This window comes from Polypterus senegalus, chromosome 4 (assembly GCF_016835505.1).
Source record: "Polypterus senegalus isolate Bchr_013 chromosome 4, ASM1683550v1, whole genome shotgun sequence".
Lineage (NCBI taxonomy): Eukaryota > Metazoa > Chordata > Cladistia > Polypteriformes > Polypteridae > Polypterus > Polypterus senegalus.
Window position 1 is genome coordinate 231,650,152 of NC_053157.1, and position 12,481 is coordinate 231,662,632.

The window sequence follows — 12,481 nt, forward strand, 5'->3', positions numbered from 1 at the left end:
AGCTAAGCAGAGTCGGGCTCGGTTAGTACTTGGATGGGAGACCGCCTGGGAATACCGAGTGCTGTAAGCTTTTGCCTTTGTGCCATTGTGATCTGGGGCAGCCCTGGGTACACGTTCGAGACTTGAGCCGGTGCTTGCCCTCCCTTTGATTCCACTGTGGGATTGCACTTTAGCAAGGACACGAGGTTGCTGGTCCTTTCTGGACGATGCTCCCTTTATAAAGTTGCAGGCTCCCGTCTGAAGAGCTGCACGAGATCTATCTGTCTGTCTATCCATCCATCCATGAGGAGGAACTGGGAACAGGGCTGGTCTTAAATGGGTGGCGAGAGCCGACAGAAGGGGATCAGCATGAAGGACAACGTACATTGTAATTCAAAAGACATTCCGAAAAATTTCAAAAGAATGGCAAAACTAAAAAAAATGAAGACAGGCAGGGGAAGGAGAGAAAAAAAAAAAACATAAGAATGTCGTATAGAAAAGAGGGCTTCCACTGTTGCCTATTTGGGGAGAGAAAAACAAGCAGCCATCGTTTACGGCCATACCACTCTGAATACGCCCGAACTCGTCTGATCTCGGAAGCTAAGCAGAGTCGGGCTCGGTTAGTACTTGGATGGGAGACCGCCTGGGAATACCGAGTGCTGTAAGCTTTTGCCTTTGTGCCATTAGGAGTCGCCCTTCACCTCGTCTTTTCTTTTCCTCCTTCCACCCGTGTCAGAAGCTGGGCTCTTGGCAGCCGAGTGATCTGGGGCAGCCCTGGGTACACGCTCGAGACTTGAGCCGGTGCTTGCCCTCCCTTTGATTCCACTGTGGGATTGCACTTTAGCAAGGACACGAGGTTGCTGGTCCTTTCTGGACGATGCTCCCCTTTATAAAGTTGCAGGCTCCCCGTCTGAAGAGCTGCACGAGATCTATCTGTCTGTCTATCCATCCATCCATGAGGAGGAACTGGGAACAGGGCTGGTCTTAAATGGGTGGCGAGAGCCGACAGAAGGGGATCAGCATGAAGGACAACGTACATTGTAATTCAAAAGACATTCCGAAAAATTTCAAAAGAATGGCAAAACTAAAAAAAAAATGAAGACAGGCAGGGGAAGGAGAGAAAAAAAAAAAACATAAGAATGTCGTATAGAAAAGAGGGCTTCCACAGTTGCCTATTTGGGGAGAGAAAAACAAGCAGCCATCGTTTACGGCCATACCACTCTGAATACGCCCGAACTCGTCTGATCTCGGAAGCTAAGCAGAGTCGGGCTTGGTTAGTACTTGGATGGGAGACCTCCTGGGAATCCCGAGTGCTGTAAGCTTTTGCCTTTCTGCCAGCAGGTGTCGCCCTTCACCTCGTCTTTTTCTTTTGGCTCTTGGCAGGAAGGAAAGCGGCTTAAAATCAGTAAAGAGGCACAAAAAGGATGAATGATTATTTGTATTATTGTTTTATTACGGTGGGTGAGGGTCCTTAAGATAAATAAATAAATTGATTAGTTAATTTAAATTAATATTATTTTTGATACCATTTTTCTAGGGGGCGGGGGTTCTGAAAATAAATAAATAAATGGACAGACTGACAGACAGATTGACCGATTGACTGATTTTTGGAACTTCTTTATTTATTGCTTAAAGCTCCCAGAGCCGTTGTGTCACAGGCTCCTGCTTCACAATCACCACCTCCATAAAATGAAACACATGTTTTCAGTCTATTTTTTGAACCGGGATTATCAGGGGAGAGCGCGAACGCAGTCCCCCACTACCACAAATTATGCAATCGAGTTTCCCGCATTTGGGGAAACCGCAGAGATCAGCACACCCGGCGTGCAATGGATGAGCCTCGCCCTGGGAGAACCACCTTAGTGATCATGGTATCTCCCCTGCCAGGTAAGTATGAGTTGTTCAGCCCGGCGCTCATCCTCCCACTTCTTCGCTTCGCCGCCGGCAGCGGAGGATTTCCCCAGCGCAGTCCTCGGTCCTTCGGGCTCCTTCGGGATCCTTCGGGCTTCTTCGGCCTCTGGAGCGCGCATGCGGGGAGTTAGCCACTCACCAGACGCCCGTGTGCCCCGTGACTCGGATGACGGGTTGCAAAGACCTCACCACCTTGATTAGACAGGTTTCGCCAGCAATCCCAAGGTGCACCTCGCTCTTATGCAAACCAGCCACGCATCGCTGGAGCTTATTGGCTGGAAGAGAAACAGGAGAGATAGGACTGGGCGGGACGCTGAATGATAAACAGCCGCTCAACAGCTTAGACAGGCGGCAGGCGGCAAGCGGCAGGGAGGACGCAAAGCTGCGAAATAGGGAGGCGATCCTGCGCCCGGAGACCGAGAGGAAGAACACCGGCGTGGGCGCCGCACACGCAGCAAAGCACCATCGGGAAGACCTGCGCGAGGCCGCCGAGTGATCTGGGGCAGCCCTGGGTACAAGTTCGAGACTTGAGCCGGTGCTTGCCCTTCCTTTGATTCCACTGTGGGATTGCACTTTAGCAAGGACACGAGGTTGCTGGTCCTTTCTGGACGATGCTCCCCTTTATAAAGTTGCAGGCTCCCGTCTGAAGAGCTGCACGAGATCTATCTGTCTGTCTATCCATCCATCCATGAGGAGGAACTGGGAACAGGGCTGGTCTTAAATGGGTGGCGAGAGCCGACAGAAGGGGATCAGCATGAAGGACAACGTACATTGTAATTCAAAAGACATTCGAAAAATTTCAAAAGAATGGCAAAACTAAAAAAAATGAAGACAGGCAGGGAAGGAGAGAAAAAAAACATAAGAATGTCGTATAGAAAAGAGGGCTTCCACTGTTGCCTATTTGGGGAGAGAAAACAAGCAGCCATCGTTTACGGCCATACCACTCTGAATACGCCCGAACTCGTCCGATCTCGGAAGCTAAGCAGAGTCGGGCTCGGTTAGTACTTGGATGGGAGACCGCCTGGGAATACCGAGTGCTGTAAGCTTTTGCCTTTGTGCCATTAGGAGTCGCCCTTCACCTCGTCTTTTTCTTTTCCTCCTTCCACCCGTGTCAGAAGCTGGGCTCTTGGCAGCCGAGTGATCTGGGGCAGCCCTGGGTACACGTTCGAGACTTGAGCCGGTGCTTGCCCTCCCTTTGATTCCACTGTGGGATTGCACTTTAGCAAGGACACGAGGTTGCTGGTCCTTTCTGGACGATGCTCCCTTTATAAAGTTGCAGGCTCCCGTCTGAAGAGCTGCACGAGATCTATCTGTCTGTCTATCCATCCATCCATGAGGAGGAACTGGGAACAGGGCTGGTCTTAAATGGGTGGCGAGAGCCGACAGAAGGGGATCAGCATGAAGGACAACGTACATTGTAATTCAAAAGACATTCGAAAAATTTCAAAAGAATGGCAAAACTAAAAAAAATGAAGACAGGCAGGGGAAGGAGAGAAAAAAAAAAAAACATAAGAATGTCGTATAGAAAAGAGGGCTTCCACAGTTGCCTATTTGGGGAGAGAAAACAAGCAGCCATCGTTTACGGCCATACCACTCTGAATACGCCCGAACTCGTCCGATCTCGGAAGCTAAGCAGAGTCGGGCTCGGTTAGTACTTGGATGGGAGACCGCCTGGGAATACCGAGTGCTGTAAGCTTTTGCCTTTGTGCCATTAGGAGTCGCCCTTCACCTCGTCTTTTCTTTTCCTCCTTCCACCCGTGTCAGAAGCTGGGCTCTTGGCAGCCGAGTGATCTGGGGCAGCCCTGGGTACACGTTCGAGACTTGAGCCGGTGCTTGCCCTCCCTTTGATTCCACTGTGGGATTGCACTTTAGCAAGGACACGAGGTTGCTGGTCCTTTCTGGACGATGCTCCCCTTTATAAAGTTGCAGGCTCCCGTCTGAAGAGCTGCACGAGATCTATCTGTCTGTCTATCCATCCATCCATGAGGAGGAACTGGGAACAGGGCTGGTCTTAAATGGGTGGCGAGAGCCGACAGAAGGGGATCAGCATGAAGGACAACGTACATTGTAATTCAAAAGACATTCGAAAATTTCAAAAGAATGGCAAAACTAAAAAAAATGAAGACAGGCAGGGAAGGAGAGAAAAAAACATAAGAATGTCGTATAGAAAAGAGGGCTTCCACTGTTGCCTATTTGGGGAGAGAAAAACAAGCAGCCATCGTTTACGGCCATACCACTCTGAATACGCCCGAACTCGTCTGATCTCGGAAGCTAAGCAGAGTCGGGCTCGGTTAGTACTTGGATGGGAGACCGCCTGGGAATACCGAGTGCTGTAAGCTTTTGCCTTTGTGCCATTAGGAGTCGCCCTTCACCTCGTCTTTTCCTTTTCCTCCTTCCACCCGTGTCAGAAGCTGGGCTCTTGGCAGCCGAGTGATCTGGGGCAGCCCTGGGTACACGCTCGAGACTTGAGCCGGTGCTTGCCCTCCCTTTGATTCCACTGTGGGATTGCACTTTAGCAAGGACACGAGGTTGCTGGTCCTTTCTGGACGATGCTCCCTTTATAAAGTTGCAGGCTCCCGTCTGAAGAGCTGCACGAGATCTATCTGTCTGTCTATCCATCCATCCATGAGGAGGAACTGGGAACAGGGCTGGTCTTAAATGGGTGGCGAGAGCCGACAGAAGGGGATCAGCATGAAGGACAACGTACATTGTAATTCAAAAGACATTCCGAAAAATTTCAAAAGAATGGCAAAACTAAAAAAATGAAGACAGGCAGGGAAGGAGAGAAAAAAACATAAGAATGTCGTATAGAAAAGAGGGCTTCCACTGTTGCCTATTTGGGGAGAGAAAACAAGCAGCCATCGTTTACGGCCATACCACTCTGAATACGCCCGAACTCGTCTGATCTCGGAAGCTAAGCAGAGTCGGGCTTGGTTAGTACTTGGATGGGAGACCGCCTGGGAATACCGAGTGCTGTAAGCTTTTGCCTTTCTGCCAGCAGGTGTCGCCCTTCACCTCGTCTTTTTCTTTTGGCTCTTGGAAGGAAGGAAAGCGGCTTAAAATCAGTAAAGAGGCACAAAAAGGATGAATGATTATTTGTATTATTGTTTTATTACGGTGGGTGAGGGTCCTTAAGATAAATAAATAAATTGATTAGTTAATTTAAATTAATATTATTTTTGATACCATTTTTCTAGGGGGCGGGGGTTCTGAAAATAAATAAATAAATGGACAGACTGACAGACAGATTGACCGATTGACTGATTTTTGGAACTTCTTTATTTATTGCTTAAAGCTCCCAGAGCCGTTGTGTCACAGGCTCCTGCTTCACAATCACCACCTCCATAAAATGAAACACATGTTTTCAGTCTATTTTTTGAACCGGGATTATCAGGGGAGAGCGCGAACGCAGTCCCCCACTACCACAAATTATGCAATCGAGTTTCCCGCATTTGGGGAAACCGCAGAGATCAGCACACCCGGCGTGCAATGGATGAGCCTCGCCCTGGGAGAACCACCTTTTTTTTTTTTTTTTGTTCTAATTCAATTTTATTTCATATCTTTTCAAATTAAAATATGAGTTTAAAATTTTCTTAGAATTTTTCTCTCGGCTCTTTCCCTGCTCTCATGTACATTAGCATGGAGTATTGAAAATTGCCGATTGCAATAAAACATTTAAAAGACATTGGGAAGTTTTAATTAAAAGGGTATATTTCTTACCTTATTTATCTTCGTTTTCTAGTTTCTTGGGAGTCTTGTTCGTGTTGTTTTATTTGCTTTTGTGCCATCTGGAAAACACTTGCAATTGGGTAAACCTTTTTCTTTTTCCAAGTTAGTCTATTTCTAATTTCCCATAGAGCTTGTTTTATGTAGTTTATTTTAACCCACAGATCTCGTTTTTCTTTTTCCTCTATATTCTGGCGAAAATAACCATATAGTATCATGTCTTTATCTACAGCAATATTATTTAAAATCTTTTTTGTTGCCCTTTCCCACACTTCCTTTGCATAGAAGCAGTCCCACATAACATGTTGTGCCGTCTCTATTTCATTACAGTTTCCTCTTGGGCACCGGTCACTTTTTACCCCTTTCCTTTTAAACAAGTTCTTATTTGTTCTCATAATGTCATGTGCTGCCTCCCATACCATATCCCTAAGGTTGGTTGGCAGTTCTTTTGCTGATACCATCTTCCACGCAATCCCTGCCTCTTCCCGTGGGAGTTCTTTAATCCACACTGCCTCTTCCTTCTCCTCCAGTACTTTTGTTACCAATTTCCAGTTACTAAAGATTTTTGCTTCTTTTCCCCGTACCTGCATTTCTTCTAGCACTTCTTCAACTTTCTCCAAGTGCTTTGGTACGATGAAGGCTACAGGTCTATTATTTGTCGGGTTGTAGATTCCATATCTTCTTAGTACATTTCCTAATTTATATTTTAATAAGTCTGATGACTTTCCCCTGTTTCTCTTGAATTAGCTGTAAGATTTCTGCCACGTATTTCATCTTTAACAGCTTCCTTAAATCCGGGAAACCTTTGCCTCCTTTCTCTTTTTGCCTTTTAACTTTTTTCCGCCCTAATCTTTCATATAAAGAGCCCCAGAAAAAGTAAAACAAAAGTCTTTCTATTTCTTTTAGTACTTTGAACGTGGGCAGTGTGATTGTCGCCAAATACAAAAGTTTTGGCACAATTATTGATTTTATTAATAGAACTTTTCCTTCATAACTTAGAGTTCTCATCCTCCATAAACCTGTGAGTTGGCTGATATTTCTTTTAAGCTTTTCCCAATCTTTCCTATAGCCATTTTTGCTCCCAAAATGTACTCCTAATATTTGTATTTCTCCCTTTTGAATCTTAACTCCTAAACTCTGTGGCTCTCCCCAATCGCCCTTCATTAGTATTTCAGTTTTCTCTACATTTAATTTTGACCCTGACGCCTCACAAAATAATTTAAACTCTTTTAAAGTCTGCTCAAGAGAAACTATATTTCTACATATCACTGTTACGTCATCCATGTAGGCTATTATTTTAGCTTCCTTCCCGTCACTTCCTGGTATTTTAATCCCTTCGATGTTTCCATCATTCCTGATTTTTTCTAGAATTGGTTCCATGACCAGGACAAAGAGAGTGGCAGATAGTGGACAGCCTTGCCTCACACCTCTTTCAATTTTTATACTCTTTGAAAGGAAACCATTCACCTTAATTTGACTTGTAATGTCTGCGTAACAAGTTTTAATCCATTTTATCAATTTCTTTGGAAAAACCATCTTTCCCAAAGTATCCCATATAAATTCATGGTCTAAGGTATCAAAAGCCTTCTCCAGGTCTAAGTTCAGGAGCGCTATTGGGATTTTCCTGTCTTCTGTATATTCCACCAGTTCTCTGAGTAAGATCAGATTTTCTCCAATCTTCCTCCCTGGTACTGCACAGGCTTGATCTTCTCCGATTAATTTTTCTAATTTCCCTCGAATTCTATTAGCTAACATTCTACTCCATATCTTATAATCTGTGCAAAGTAGTGTAATTGGTCTCCAATTACACACTTCCCTTCTATCTCCTTTCTTTGGGATCAGCGTAATTACTCCTGTTTTCCAAGACGCAGGGGTTTCACATGTTTTACTTATTTCTTTATAAAGTCTTCCCAAGTTTTCCCTCAAATCATCCCAAAAGGTGATGTAGAATTCTATGGGCAAGCCATCCATTCCTGGGGATTTGTTTTTCGCACTTTTTGTGATAGCTTCTTTTATTTCCTCTAGGGTGAAATCTTTGTCCAGCCCCTCCTTGTTTATTTTATTAACTTTCTTACATTTTTCCCAAAAGCTCTTATTTGTCCTTTGAGTACTTTTTCCATATAGATTGATGTAAAATCTTTCTACTATCCTCCTCTTTTCTTCCTCTTCTTCCCATTCACAACCCTTCTCATCTTTCAGGGTTTCCATATAACTTTGTCTTTTTTGTTCTTTAAATTTTTTATAAAAAAACCTTGTGCATTTCTCATTCTCCTCCTTATTTTGGATCCTGCTAAGGAACTTTATCTTTTCTTCTCTTTCTTGGTAAATATTTTTAATTTGTTTCTTAATTTCTTTAATTTGTTTTTCTTCATTCCTACCCTGCTGTTCATACAACTCTTCTAGTTGTTCCTGCAAAATCGTTAATTTCTCGTTTTCTTCTTTCTTTTTCTGTCTCCCTTTTTTTTGGAAGAAAGATTTTGTCTTTTCTTTTAACAGATCCCACCATTCCCTTTCTGAGTCATAAAAGTCTCGCAAGGTTTCCCATTGTTTTAATTTCTTCTTATATTCTTCTTTAGTAGATGAATCCTTCAAGAGTTTAATATTTAATTTCCAAAACCCTTTGCCTCTTTCTATTCCCTTGCCCCTTTCTATTTCGGACACAATAATTTTATGGTCGGAAAAGAAGGTGCTTTTCTGATACATGTTCTTGATCTTATATTCCTTAGTCACAAATATGAAGTCAATTCTGGATGTTTTCTTTCCTGCACATCCCCTCCATGTGTATGCCGTGCGATTTTTCCTCCGTCCTCTTTGGCTATCTTTTAATTTGTAGTCTTGTATTATTTGTTTTAACAGGCCTGCTGTTTTATCTGGTCTTCTTTGATAGTTTTGATCTATTACACAGTTAAAATCTCCTGCTATTATTAGGTGTTCTCTTGTTGCTATTACGAGATTCAGTTTCTGAAAGCTTGTAAACCGTTCTTGTCTTTTGTTGGCTGCGTAAATGTTTATTATTTGATGTTGCAGGTTATTTAACTTGCAACTTAAGATTGCCATTCTCCCTTTAATTATTTCTTCAACTTTTAGGCCTGTGATATTCCTATTTTTAATTATAAAACCTATTCCTGCATTCCTGTTCCTATTTGTGCCAGAGAAAAAGGATTTTCCTTCTTCCCATCCTTTCTCATATTGCTTGTATGATTTTTGGAAGGGAATTCCACATTCTTGCAAGCAAATAATATCCACCGGCATCGTTTTAAGAAAACTATAAATTACTTCTCTTCTTTTCTTATTTCTAATGCTTCTTACATTAATTGAAGCCACCTTTATCATTTTGAGAGTGTAGGAGATGTCTTTTCTATCTTCCTCTTCTTTTTAACACTCTTCTCTTCCTTAGGTTTGGGTTTTGGTCCCTTCATTCCCGTAATCTTTTGGAAACTTTTCACTAAATCTTTCCCTAGAAAGGGGTTTTGTGAGTCTGTAGTGGACGTACTCTCCTCTGAATCTTCCTTTCTTTCCTCTGCTCTTAATTTTTCTTCGTCATCTGTTGATAGATCGTACCACTCCTTTTCTTCTTGAATATCCCTGGCTTCCTTAAACACCGGAGCCGCTTCCAAGATTTCCTGAATCTCTTTAATTGTATCCCTAGTATGTTGCAGTGTTGCTTCCATTCGTTCTTCAAGTACCTTTGGGGTACTTACTCGTTGTTTATCAGGTAATTTTTGCCCATCTTTATTTTCAACCATTACATTTTCTAAACTACTACTTTTCAAACTAGTCTTTCTTCTATTCCTGTTCCCAATAGGAGTTTCAAACAGTGCTAAACTTGTTTCTCCTTCTTCTTCTTCATCTTCGTTCTTTTCCAAGAGGATAACAACTTTTTGTTTCTTGCTGACATTTGCAAATGATTTTGGGCAGTTTCGAAAAACATGCTCAGTTTCACCGCATAAGTTGCAGGTCATCTCCTCTTTACAGTCTTTTGCTTGATGCCCTTTCATTCGGCATTTGCGACAGATCTCGACATTACACTCTGCCGCAATATGACCTGCCTGCTCACATTTCCTACAGACTTTGGGCTGCCCTGCATAAAAAATTACCCCTTTTTCCTTCCCTAGAAGAATGACTGGTGGGAGATGTTTTAAGTTTTCCTCACTGTCTTTCTCTAGTTTTACCAGGAACTTATAATATCCTGTTTTAATACCGTTTTCATCTTTATCAATGGTCTCTGTCAAAATTTGGCATCTCTTATTTAACCAAAATTTGATATCTTCAAACCTCACCTTCTCTGTAAACATGGCTACAGTCACCATTTTTTTCTCCCTTTGCCCTAAGGCCTGGATATTAAAGTTTTCCAAAACTAATTGTACTTTCTTTTTCTCCTGAAAAATTTCTAGGCACTTTTCTACCAACTGGCCGTTATTAAAAACGACCTCAAAGGATTCCTTGTTAGGTAGAGCAAATATAAAGTCTACTTGCCTGGCCGTAAATCCCAGAACTCCAAGGAGAATACCCGAGGTAAACTCCTTCCTCTCCATGTGCGTCCCTCCTGTCAAGGTAAAACGGACCACATTCTTCCGTCCGTCCTCAGACGCCATCTCCTCCTGGTCGTCGTCGACCTCCTCCTGCTACTCCTCCTCCTCCTCTTCCTCCGTCAGAAGCTGCTCTATACAGTCTGTTTTAGAGTCTTAACCAACCTGAAACAAAAACAAAGAAAACTCTCCAAATACGCCGCGTCCCAGAGATTCAAAGGAAATGGTGGACTTGCCGACCTATTCCCTTTTCCCCAAAGGGCCGTGGGGCGTTCCCTACACCGTAGCAGAAGAGATGGTATCTCCCCTGCCAGGTAAGTATGAGTTGTTCAGCCCGGCGCTCATCCTCCCACTTCTTCGGCTTCGTCGCTCGGCAGCGGAGGATTTCCCCAGCGCAGTCCTCGGTCCTTCGGGCTCCTTCGGGATCCTTCGGGCTTCTTCGGCCTCTGGAGCGCGCATGCGCTGGAGTTAGCCACTCACCAGACGCCCGTGTGCCCCGTGACTCGGATGACGGGTTGCAAAGACCTCACCACCTTGATTAGACAGGTTTCGCCAGCAATCCCAAGGTGCACCTCGCTCTTATGCAAACCAGCCACGCATCGCTGGAGCTTATTGGCTGGAAGAGAAACAGGAGAGATAGGACTGGGCGGGACGCTGAATGATAAACAGCCGCTCAACAGCTTAGACAGGCGGCAAGCGGCAGGGAGGACGCAAAGCTGCGAAATAGGGAGGCGATCCTGCGCTCCGGAGACCGAGAGGAAGAACACCTCGGCGTGGGCGCTCGCACACGCAGCAAAGCACCATCGGGAAGACCTGCGTCGAGGCCGCCGAGTGATCTGGGGCAGCCCTGGGTACAAGTTCGAGACTTGAGCCGGTGCTTGCCCTTCCTTTGATTCCACTGTGGGATTGCACTTTAGCAAGGACACGAGGTTGCTGGTCCTTTCTGGACGATGCTCCCCTTTATAAAGTTGCAGGCTCCCCGTCTGAAGAGCTGCACGAGATCTATCTGTCTGTCTATCCATCCATCCATGAGGAGGAACTGGGAACAGGGCTGGTCTTAAATGGGTGGCGAGAGCCGACAGAAGGGGATCAGCATGAAGGACAACGTACATTGTAATTCAAAAGACATTCGAAAAATTTCAAAAGAATGGCAAAACTAAAAAAAATGAAGACAGGCAGGGAAGGAGAGAAAAAAAACATAAGAATGTCGTATAGAAAAGAGGGCTTCCACTGTTGCCTATTTGGGGAGAGAAAACAAGCAGCCATCGTTACGGCCATACCACTCTGAATACGCCCGAACTCGTCCGATCTCGGAAGCTAAGCAGAGTCGGGCTCGGTTAGTACTTGGATGGGAGACCGCCTGGGAATACCGAGTGCTGTAAGCTTTTGCCTTTGTGCCATTAGGAGTCGCCCTTCACCTCGTCTTTTCTTTTCCTCCTTCCACCCGTGTCAGAAGCTGGGCTCTTGGCAGCCGAGTGATCTGGGGCAGCCCTGGGTACACGCTCGAGACTTGAGCCGGTGCTTGCCCTCCCTTTGATTCCACTGTGGGATTGCACTTTAGCAAGGACACGAGGTTGCTGGTCCTTTCTGGACGATGCTCCCCTTTATAAAGTTGCAGGCTCCCGTCTGAAGAGCTGCACGAGATCTATCTGTCTGTCTATCCATCCATCCATGAGGAGGAACTGGGAACAGGGCTGGTCTTAAATGGGTGGCGAGAGCCGACAGAAGGGGATCAGCATGAAGGACAACGTACATTGTAATTCAAAAGACATTCGAAAAATTTCAAAAGAATGGCAAAACTAAAAAAAATGAAGACAGGCAGGGAAGGAGAGAAAAAAACATAAGAATGTCGTATAGAAAAGAGGGCTTCCACTGTTGCCTATTTGGGGAGAAAAACAAGCAGCCATCGTTTACGGCCATACCACTCTGAATACGCCCGAACTCGTCCGATCTCGGAAGCTAAGCAGAGTCGGGCTCGGTTAGTACTTGGATGGGAGACCGCCTGGGAATACCGAGTGCTGTAAGCTTTTGCCTTTGTGCCATTAGGAGTCGCCCTTCACCTCGTCTTTTCTTTTCCTCCTTCCACCCGTGTCAGAAGCTGGGCTCTTGGCAGCCGAGTGATCTGGGGCAGCCCTGGGTACACGCTCGAGACTTGAGCCGGTGCTTGCCCTCCCTTTGATTCCACTGTGGGATTGCACTTTAGCAAGGACACGAGGTTGCTGGTCCTTTCTGGACGATGCTCCCTTTATAAAGTTGCAGGCTCCCGTCTGAAGAGCTGCACGAGATCTATCTGTCTGTCTATCCATCCATCCATGAGGAGGAACTGGGAACAGGGC

General features: G+C 44.9%; 10 non-coding genes across 10 annotated transcripts; 8 read left to right on the forward strand and 2 right to left on the reverse strand.

Moving 5' to 3' along the window:
- The first annotated feature begins 528 nt into the window (after positions 1 to 528).
- On the forward strand, positions 529 to 647 carry LOC120529157. Its single transcript, XR_005633674.1, has one exon. It is a non-coding gene; the product is annotated as a 5S ribosomal RNA (ribosomal RNA).
- A 535-nt stretch (positions 648 to 1,182) lies between these two features.
- Positions 1,183 to 1,301, forward strand: LOC120529146. Its single transcript, XR_005633663.1, has one exon. It is a non-coding gene; the product is annotated as a 5S ribosomal RNA (ribosomal RNA).
- Positions 1,302 to 1,710: 409 nt separating this feature from the next.
- LOC120529140 lies at positions 1,711 to 1,874 on the reverse strand. Its single transcript, XR_005633657.1, has one exon. It is a non-coding gene; the product is annotated as a U1 spliceosomal RNA (small nuclear RNA).
- Positions 1,875 to 2,817: 943 nt separating this feature from the next.
- On the forward strand, positions 2,818 to 2,936 carry LOC120529089. The gene has a single exon (XR_005633629.1). It is a non-coding gene; the product is annotated as a 5S ribosomal RNA (ribosomal RNA).
- Positions 2,937 to 3,467: 531 nt separating this feature from the next.
- LOC120529101 lies at positions 3,468 to 3,586 on the forward strand. The gene has a single exon (XR_005633640.1). It is a non-coding gene; the product is annotated as a 5S ribosomal RNA (ribosomal RNA).
- A 524-nt stretch (positions 3,587 to 4,110) lies between these two features.
- LOC120529168 lies at positions 4,111 to 4,229 on the forward strand. Its single transcript, XR_005633680.1, has one exon. It is a non-coding gene; the product is annotated as a 5S ribosomal RNA (ribosomal RNA).
- A 524-nt stretch (positions 4,230 to 4,753) lies between these two features.
- LOC120529129 lies at positions 4,754 to 4,872 on the forward strand. Its single transcript, XR_005633646.1, has one exon. It is a non-coding gene; the product is annotated as a 5S ribosomal RNA (ribosomal RNA).
- Positions 4,873 to 5,281: 409 nt separating this feature from the next.
- Positions 5,282 to 5,441, reverse strand: LOC120529170. The gene has a single exon (XR_005633681.1). It is a non-coding gene; the product is annotated as a U1 spliceosomal RNA (small nuclear RNA).
- A 5,970-nt stretch (positions 5,442 to 11,411) lies between these two features.
- Positions 11,412 to 11,530, forward strand: LOC120529092. Its single transcript, XR_005633632.1, has one exon. It is a non-coding gene; the product is annotated as a 5S ribosomal RNA (ribosomal RNA).
- Positions 11,531 to 12,053: 523 nt separating this feature from the next.
- LOC120529112 lies at positions 12,054 to 12,172 on the forward strand. Its single transcript, XR_005633641.1, has one exon. It is a non-coding gene; the product is annotated as a 5S ribosomal RNA (ribosomal RNA).
- Positions 12,173 to 12,481: the final 309 nt, after the last annotated feature.